Source organism: Acanthochromis polyacanthus, chromosome 6 (genome assembly GCF_021347895.1).
Source record: "Acanthochromis polyacanthus isolate Apoly-LR-REF ecotype Palm Island chromosome 6, KAUST_Apoly_ChrSc, whole genome shotgun sequence".
Lineage (NCBI taxonomy): Eukaryota > Metazoa > Chordata > Actinopteri > Pomacentridae > Acanthochromis > Acanthochromis polyacanthus.
In genome coordinates, this window is record NC_067118.1 from 12,536,557 (window position 1) to 12,544,428 (window position 7,872).

General features: G+C 40.1%; 1 long non-coding RNA gene across 1 annotated transcript; it reads right to left on the minus strand.

Moving 5' to 3' along the window:
• Positions 1-5,229: 5,229 nt before the first annotated feature.
• Positions 5,230-7,238, minus strand: LOC127534377 (uncharacterized). The gene is made up of 3 exons (XR_007942478.1): positions 6,556-7,238; positions 5,674-5,736; positions 5,230-5,570 (listed from the first exon to the last, which is right to left on the minus strand). It is a non-coding gene; the product is annotated as an uncharacterized LOC127534377 (long non-coding RNA).
• Positions 7,239-7,872: the final 634 nt, after the last annotated feature.

The window sequence follows — 7,872 nt, forward strand, 5'->3', positions numbered from 1 at the left end:
CATGATGGAGACTAGACCAGTTGGTGGGACAGCAACCTCAGATCTAAAGCATCCAACTCTGGGAACAGGCACACTCAGAGAAAGGACACAAGGGGAAACAGAGTGAGTGTAATGCAATAACGGTATATATAGTAAATACCAAGGTAATTAGAGAAGGGCTCAGATCACCAAGAGAGGTCCCCCGGCAGCCTGAGCCTATAGCATCATAACTAGGGGCAACTAAGGGACACTGAAAGTCAGTTGTGAAAATAAAGACTCCAACTGACCCCCTCAGGGTCACCCAAGTCATCCCTAACTATAAGATTTGTCAAACAGGAAGGTCTAAAGCCTGGTCTTAAAAATAGAGAGGGTGTTGGCCTCTCAACCCCAAACTGGGAGCTGGTTCCACAAGAGACGCTCCTGATAACTGAAGGATCTGCATCCCATTCTACTTGAAAAAATTCTATGAACAACAAGAAGTAAGCCTGCAGTCTGAGAGCAAAGAATTCTGCTAGGCTAATATGGTACTATCAGGTCTTTAAGATATGATGGAGATTGGTCGTTAAGAGCTTTATATGTCAGAAAAAGGATTTTGAATTCTATTCTAGATTTTACAGGAACCAATGAAGAGAAGCCAGTATTGGAGATTAACAATTGCATGGACTAGTTTTTCTGCATTACTCTGAGGCAGGATGTTCTTGATTTTTACAACATTTCCCAGGTGAAAGAAGGAAGTCCAACAGATTTGTTTCATGTGTGACTTAAAGGACATGTTCTGGTCAAAGATAACTCAGATTCCTCACAGTAGTATTGGAGGCCAAAGTAACAGAGTAACTATATGCTGTGAAAGCAAGTTTGGGAGATATTTGGAGCCAAATACAATGACTTCAGTCTTGTCTGAATTTAGCAGTATGAAATTAAAGGTCATCCAGGTCTTTTCATCCTAAAGACAATCTTGCAGTCTGGCTAGCTGATTAGCTTCATTTGGCCTCATAGATGAATACAACTGAGTGTCATCAGCGTAACAATGGAAATTAATACAGTGCTTCCTAATAATATTGCCCAAAGGAAGCATCTACACATGTGGACAAAATTGTTGGCACCCCTTGGTTAATGAAAGAAAAACCCACAATGGTCACAGAAATAATTTAAGTCAAAAGTAATAATAGATTAAAAATCTATGAAAATGAACCAATGAAAAGCAGACATTGCTTTTGAACCACCCTGAACATCCATGCTCCCCATGGCTGTGTGCTGAGCCTCCTGCTGTGTATCTATCCACATGAGACTAACATTATCAATAACTTTGCTGACAACACAGCAGTGGTGGATTTCATCTCCAACAACAAGGAGGACTATTTGATGGAGCACCCACCTGGATGACTGATGCAGAGACAACAGCCTCCTCCTGAGCATAAGCAAGACCAAGGAACTAATTGTGGATTACAGTAAGGAGCAGCAGAGGGCATACCACCCAATCAAGATCAGTGGGACAGAGGTAGAGAGAGTGGAGAGCTTCAAGTACTTCGGTGTGAACATCATGCAGGACCTGATGTGGTCCTGTCACATCAACACCCTAGTGAAGAAAGCTTGACAGCATATACAACTTTATTGGCCTCCGGTACTACTGTGAGGAACCTTGGAGTTATCTTTGACCAGGACATGTGTTTTAACTTACACATTAAACAAGTTTGTAGCACTTCCTTCTTTCACATATATATATATTTATATATATATATATATATATATATATATATATATATATATATAGTTTTATATAGAAATATATGTTCATTAGTGTCAGTATTTTGTTGTGTATCTATGGCGGCCATATTTCTCGCTGCGCAGCACCCCGAGCGGCGTCTATTCTTTAGATATGTCTATGACGAGGACCCGATGTGAGGTCCAGCGGATACACTTCTCTGTTTGCCAGTCCTGTCACTGGTTTCCTGGTTACAGACGCTGCTGCTCCCGCGTGTTTAAAAATGTCTACACCCGAAACTCCACCACATCCAAAGAAGCAAAAACGTTTTCAAAAGCACAGACTGGAAGACTGGAACCCCTGGCAATAGGTATAGATCAGCTGAATTAAAGCAGCATCAGGAGACCAACATGTAAGAAACATGAGAACAGAGAGAACCCAACCAGTAGGTCACAGTTTATCATCATATAATCATCTCCTGAAGTCCCTTTGGTAAGAGATATCAGTACATGGTTGTGAATTTACCAGAGGATGATTATAGTCAGACTAATGTGGCCATAGACTCTACAGTATTTTAGTGACTCAATAAATGCCTAAGTTGTTTAATAGTATTTTAAATGCCTTTTAAATTTTTAAATATCATTTATTTAATAGCCCATATGTGATCAATAAATGCCCTTTGCTTATCTAAAGAAAAACTCACTCAGAACTCTGATATGTTAACGGTACTAAATAAATAAGTCAGTAAATACATGCATACACACATACATAAGATAGTACATTAACCGTGTAAAGATAAGATTTAGATGGGAAAAATATCTGTAGAGAATTTCTTTGTACAGTATTCTGCATTCAGTTGTTTATGTTTTTGCAGAATCCAGTATTACACACTGGTTGGCCATTACATTTTATTAGTATGGTTTCAATGTTTAAAATAATGCCTCATCTTTTCAGACAGAATCTGTGATCATAAAACAATACCAAACACTTACTTTTGTGTTAATAAAGCACTTAAAGCTTTAAGTATGACTAAATGCTTTTTTCAAAATTAAATATACCACTCCTTGGTTGTTTGTTGCCCTGCGTTTGGAAAGATATTCACAGATTCAAACTTCCAGCATCAATAACTCATTAGATATAGGTTGTCAAAACATAAACAATGCCCCTTTGCCATCGTTGTAAGGCAGATGTTGTGCTACAAGCCCAGTTTTATCAAAAATAGCTGTCTTTATAAATTGCAGAAATAACGTTGGTGTCTATGGAAGGAACAGGTACGGTCTGCAAATTGCAAAACTGCTGCAACAGCGAAGAGAGACAGAAATATTCAAGAACCTCACTCTTGATACAGTGTACTGTCACCAGAATCACTGTAGCCTTCAACTGGTTCCAGTTGACACCAGTGTTATTCCTGCAGCTTGAAAGACAGCTACTTTTGATAAAACTGGGCTTGTAGCAGTGATGTAGTCTAGTTTTTTCTAGTGGGTATACTCCGGCCTCATAAACCAAAGTCAGGTCAGGTTCTCATATACACGTGCACGCGCGCACACACACACACACACACACACACACACACACACACACACACACACACACACACACACACACACACACACACACACACACACACACACACACACAGCAACAGCAGCTCCTTTATTTCAAACTACCAATTAGATACTTATAGACATTATAGCGTCAGCAGCTCCTCCTTCTGCCATCAGGTAGAGCTGATGTTTCCTCTTCATCATGTGCAGAGTTTTGTTCATTTATTTTTGTGCAAAAAAGTTTTATTGAAATATTAAACAAAAGTAAGAATGCCTGTTTTTGTAACAAAACAAATGCACAAAATGAGTCAATTATAAGGCTTCTCATAAAAACACTGAATGAAAAAGAGCTTGTCAAAACACAAATGATTCATATTTGCCTGGGGCCTATTTCACGAAGCAGGTTTAGTGAAAACTCTGAGTTTGTTAACCCTGAGGGAAACTCAGAGTTTTCCGTTTCACGAAGCGAGGTAACTCTAACCAGGGAATACGGGGTAACTCTAGCCTGTTTCACAAAGAGGGGTAACTTCAACTCTCGGTCAGTTACCGCAGTAACAGACTCTATGACTCTAACCTGCTCGCCAGCAGGTTTATCTGAGAAAACCTCGAGTTTCTCTCCGTCTCCGCCCACTTTCAGCCACACACGCTGCTTCATTTCCTCATTCATTCAGTCAGTAAGTGAGCGAGCTTTGGCGTAGAACAGCTTTTATTAACGATCCAGTGGATAAAGGAGCAGCATTACTGCACAGATAATTAAATATTCGTCTGTAGAATGTTATCAGACTGAGCATAAATGTTCTCGCATTTCCGGACAATTATCGGTTTGAGCGGTATCATAATCGTTTCAAGTCCATAATCTACATAAACAACCTAATCCGTCCTTACATTTACATTACCAACCAGTCATGCTCTCACATCCAGCAGATATTGTGTGTTGCGCTGCGGTTCTTTGCAAATGGAAGTTTTTATATGATGTCAGAGATGCAGAGTAAGGCAACTGTATGGAGGACAGTCAGAAAAGTTTTCCTGGCTCTGAAACGACTTTTACTCATCATTGTGGACATAAACCTGTCAGAACATCAAGGAGCAGTTCCACAGGATTACAGGTGAATGATGTAGAGATCTGTTAAATTCATTTTAAATCATATTCTGTTAATAACATTGTGCTGCAACCTCAGACTGGGATCAGTCATTTTAATTTCTTTTAGGATTTCCCAGTGTGATTGGCTGCATAGATGCACACACATCCCCATCACAGCTCCCTCACATCTTGAATAGGAAGTCCATTCACAGCATAAATGTGCAGGTAGGCTACAAGTAGACTGACTACTGTTTCTAAATGTTAAAGACTGCATCATAGTTCAACATCTGTCATTCTCTGCACTGTCCAGATCAAATGTGATGCTGCATACATCATTTCTAATGTGGAGGCCACGTGACCTGGGTCTGTTCATGACTCCAGGATTTATGGAGAGTCTAACCTGAGCAACAGACTGCAGCATGGTCAGCAGCCTAAAGATTTTCACAATAGAATTCTCTTGTCTCCCTCCTTTAATATACTCTGATGTATCCACTATACATTACAGGAGAGTTTGATGGCCTTCTGCTGGGTGACAGGGGTTACCATGCCAACCCAGGCTGATGACCTCATACCCTGACCCTGAACCAGGCCCCCAACAGAACTTCAACCGGACTCACTGCAGGACCAGAGCCCGGGTGGAGATGATCATAGGCCTGCTGAAAGCCCGTTTCCAGAGCCTACGTCTCCTCAGGGTGACCCCTGAGAGGGCCTGTGATATTACTGTGGCATGTGTTGTTCTTCATAATATTACCACTATTAGAGGAGAGCAACACCCTGCCCTACAAAGTGAAGACCCAGATGATGACCCCATCCACCTGCAGCTATCCAGGACAGCAGAGCAGTCAGAGACACCGTATGCAGTAATCACTTTCGAGTTTAAGTCACCATCATCACCACCACAGCAAATAAAGACATGATACACATTTCATTTGGTCTTCTTTATTTCCTACAAATAAAAGATAGTTCAGTTCATGTTCCAGTAGTTAACATAATTCACCTGTGACCATGTACCCACCTCTAACTTGTGCTCCAGTATTTCAATTTCCAGATCTGCCCTCCTAATCTGTTGTTTTGTATTTTTCTCAGCAAATGCAGTTTGTAAATCTGTTTTACTGATAACTGGGAATACATAGAGGGCATTAAATTATACAGTTGCACATGAATTCCACAGAATGAACCTCTGGTGTTTCCTGAACATCCATCTCACTGTGTCAGTCTGTGCAGTGGACGTTGAGGGACCATCCTGCTGCTGTCCAGCCATGCTCTGTTAAAAAAGATGAGAATGTGCAATACTTCAGTGGAGGCTAAATGTCACACTCTATATTCCACCCAAAATCTGAATGGGAAGAGAACTATCAGTAACATACCTCTGTATGCCTTTCTGGATCCCCCTCTGTAAAGGCAGCAGACACAGTTTCATCCTCTTCATCCTAGATCAGTGACATGTTTCAGTACACTTAAACTACCATTTGGATAAATCTTTGGAGTGTTGACTACTTAAAATTACAAGGTCTGTTGTGGTGTGAAGGGGCCAAAAGACAAGAAAAGACACAAAAGAGAACTAAATAATCATATGTATATATATATATATATATATATATATATATATATATATGTATATATATATATATATATGCATCCATGACCTTGTAGCGATATTGCCTTATTAAACGTTAATTTAATAAGTATGCACTCGTTATGAAATGGGGCACCACTCTACAAAGTAGAGAAATAAAATAACTGATAATGGATTAATTCAGTTGAACAGTCTAATATTTGAATGTCGAGAATCCTCGAAAAACATTGACCCCAGTCAGCACATATAAACGCAAAAGAGACTGTAATTTTGGTTTAAATGAAAGATATTTATTGACTAAAACTAATAACAATACAGTGATTAATACAATAATAAGTATAATAGGTGTGTGTGTGTGGGTGTAGGTGATTATAGATGTGTGTGTGTGGGTGTGTGTGTGTGTGTGTGTGTGTGTGTGTGTGTGTGTGTGTGTGTGTGTGTGTGTGTGTGTGTTAATTATTCAGATTTGCATTTCTAACTAGGATTATGGACTGAGTAATCAGACCGCTGACGGTATGACGAGATGATTAATAATTTGGAAAATGAACGACTGATAAGTGACTAAACGGAGTTATGAAAAGGAGGATTTTGGAAGCTATTTAAGGAAGATTTCAAGCTATTTTGAGACGTCAACCCAATAATTCAGATCACACCAATGTGTTTGCTGGCTTACTTTGTTGGAGAATGGGTCGCTCAGAGGTTCCGGCTGGGACTGCATGGCGTCTTGAATGGACCGACTTTACGGGTCGGCAGATTCTCCGGCCGTGAAGTCTGTCGCTATGGCAACGTCTTGGCGTCCTGCCTGCTGATGCTTTTGAGCGCCTCTGGTTCGGTTTGGGCCAGCTGGGTGGATCTCAGCAGATGGTGAAGGGGACGCAGGAACCGTTCTTCCTTCTCTGGGGTTGACTTGACCGGAAAAATAGCTTGATAAACAAAAACAAAACCGCAGGCTCTTGGTCTGTCTCGGTCGATCGGCAGGTTTGACTGGAGAACAGATGAATAAAGAGCCGCTAAAAAAGAAACTGTCGGAGCCGTGAAAACTGGATCGAATTAGTTCTTAATTAAAAATAGTTGTCATCGAATAAAAATGGACTTGATTTGCTTAAGTAGTGAGCGAAGATATCTTTTCTTTGATTAAAAGGAAATATGATTAAGAAATCGCAGCTATAAGAGGCCTGCTCTGATGCTGGTGTAGACTTAGAATAAAGGGAAGAAAGAAAGGAAGGCGCCAAGAAAACAAAAGAATCGCTTGGACGTAGTTTCTAGTTAAAAGAGTTAGGAAGAAGAGGCAAAGGCAAAAGAGTCGAAAAAGGCGTAAGAGAGAGAGCAACGTAAGATGGCTGGTTTTAAGGATTTTCTCTGAGAAGGGGCGGAGGGCTGTCGGCTGAGGCGCACCTCCCACTTTGGCTCAGAGAGGAGAGACGAAACCGGATCAAATAAGGATTAAACGCGCAAAAAGAATGATCTGTTTACTCCTCCATGATCCTTACAATATATTTTAAACAATCAAAGATAAAATAAACTGATTATACAAGCTAGTCTAAGAATATGTGAGTTCTAATTTCTATTTTATATGTTCGTGTGCATTCTAATGGTTATTATATGTATCACAGGGAAGACATGGTAACATACGTTCATACAAGGCAGAATAAAACAGTTTTCACTTCTTTGAAACCTGAATAACGCAAAGTTTTATGGTTTATACATTGAAACCTTGATAATGTCATGGCATTCCGACGTCAATAGGGGGCAATGTTGAGCTGTGGAAGCAAAATGTACTGTTCATGAGCAACACATTAGGTTTGATAACTTTCGATCGAAACCAGCTAGAAAAACGGGAGTTGGTTCAAAATGCATGTTGACATCTCACTATATCTTTTGTAAACACAGAATAACAAAAATACATTTCTGAATATGAGTTTTAGAAGTTCTGTGGCTGAACAAAGGAGAAAGTCTTTGCTAGCCTTTCAGAGGTGAGAAGCAGGTCATT